This window comes from Propithecus coquereli, unplaced genomic scaffold, assembly GCF_000956105.1.
Source record: "Propithecus coquereli isolate 6110/MARCELLA unplaced genomic scaffold, Pcoq_1.0 Scaffold746, whole genome shotgun sequence".
Lineage (NCBI taxonomy): Eukaryota > Metazoa > Chordata > Mammalia > Primates > Indriidae > Propithecus > Propithecus coquereli.
In genome coordinates this window covers 147,406-148,924 of record NW_012153574.1, presented here as the reverse complement: position 1 = coordinate 148,924, position 1,519 = coordinate 147,406, and the positions used below count along the sequence as shown (strand labels likewise).

General features: G+C 48.3%; 1 pseudogene; it reads right to left on the bottom strand.

Annotated features, from left to right (window-relative positions):
- LOC105824502 overlaps positions 1-1,519 on the bottom strand; it is a 66,118-nt pseudogene that overhangs the window by 62,485 nt on the left and 2,114 nt on the right.

Here is a 1,519-nt window from a genome sequence, read left to right as displayed (position 1 = left end):
TGCCATGATCTAAAGCAGCAGCAAGTTTGCGCATTCGTTTTGTTTGCTTGTTTAAATACGTTTAAATTGTCACACTGCTGGCAAACCTCATTTGCATGAAATTCTGCACCGTGCATACTTATTGTAGTAAAGATACCCCCCATCCCAGGAAGAAAAAAAAAAAAAAAAACCATTACTGTGCAAGATAATTTTCACCGAAATCTAACCAAACTTTGTCAAGTGGATTGTGACAAGATTATAAACGGTCTGAAAAATAACGTTTTAACATTTGGCCACCAACTTGAAGAAAACGGTTTGCCTGTGCAAATTTTTGTAATTTTTAAAAGGTAGGACAGTCTAACCCTCACGTGGTCCTCAGAATTAAAGCATCATGGGCAGGAAAGAAAAGCGTGGAACTCTGAGACCTAAGGCAGAACATCTTGCCAGAAGTAATTAATAAACGTAGAGTCTACACGAAATAGCAAGCGCAGAATTCCACAGGGCCAACAAGCTAACAGTCTGCATTTTTCACTTACCCGGGCCAAGTGGGTTTTGCAATTAGCAGTTGCATTAAATGCAGTTGCAGTTGCATTAAATGCATTAAATGCACAAAGAAAGCTCCTAAAATCGATACTACAAGGCGCCGCCTTCAGTTTTCGAGGCTGCAACTGTGCATCATCTTTAAATGGTTTTCTTAAATTCCTTTGTTTTTTTTAAACGTCACCCGAGGAAGGCGTTACAACTGGTGTCAGAGCTCGACAGAGTAAGTATTCCAGATTTGGGGAGGGCTGAACAGGGAGATATTCAGAACTGTTCTCCCGAACCCCCCCCACCTTGATCATAGTAGATGAATGATGCGCTTCGTGCATGGGGTTAGTCGACGGCAGCAGCTTGAAGCATCTTCCTTTCTGCACCAAATCCCGTCGCGTTAGCCGGTCCCCTCGCAGACTCTGCAAACGTCACACGCGCCACCCTCGCGGGCGCGGTGATTCAGGAACCGCTGAGAATGCCACCTCCTCTCCTGCCTGTGGCTCAGTGCCATCCTGAGCTTCTGTCCCGTGCAAAAAGAGCTCCTCGCTGTCGCCTACTTCCTAGCCGAACCGACCTGCGCAGGGGGTGTGATGTCACGGGTCACATTTCGGTCCGGGACACACAATTGGAACTCGACACCCTCCCCTTTCTGCAAGCAATGCCCTTGGTCGGCCGTCCCAACTATGCCAAATGGACAGACCTCACCTCTCATACCCTCCTCCTCCTCCGCCGTCCCTGTCATTCCTTGGTACTCAGTCTTGTGTCGGATCAGCGCTGCTTAGGGGACGAACGAGTTTCCCGGAGTGAAGGGTGGGACCGGCTTCCTCGGTAGCACCGCTCACCGAGTGTGTTCTGTTCACCTTTTCCGCACCGACTTTGTCGCCTTCGCCTCTGGACAAGCTGTCCTCGACCATGTCCCGCAGTTCCAGGCCGTCGACGTCACCAGAGAACTCGCTATCGTGCAAAAAGATTTCCTTATCACGATTGACTGTTTCAGTAAATCCAAAAT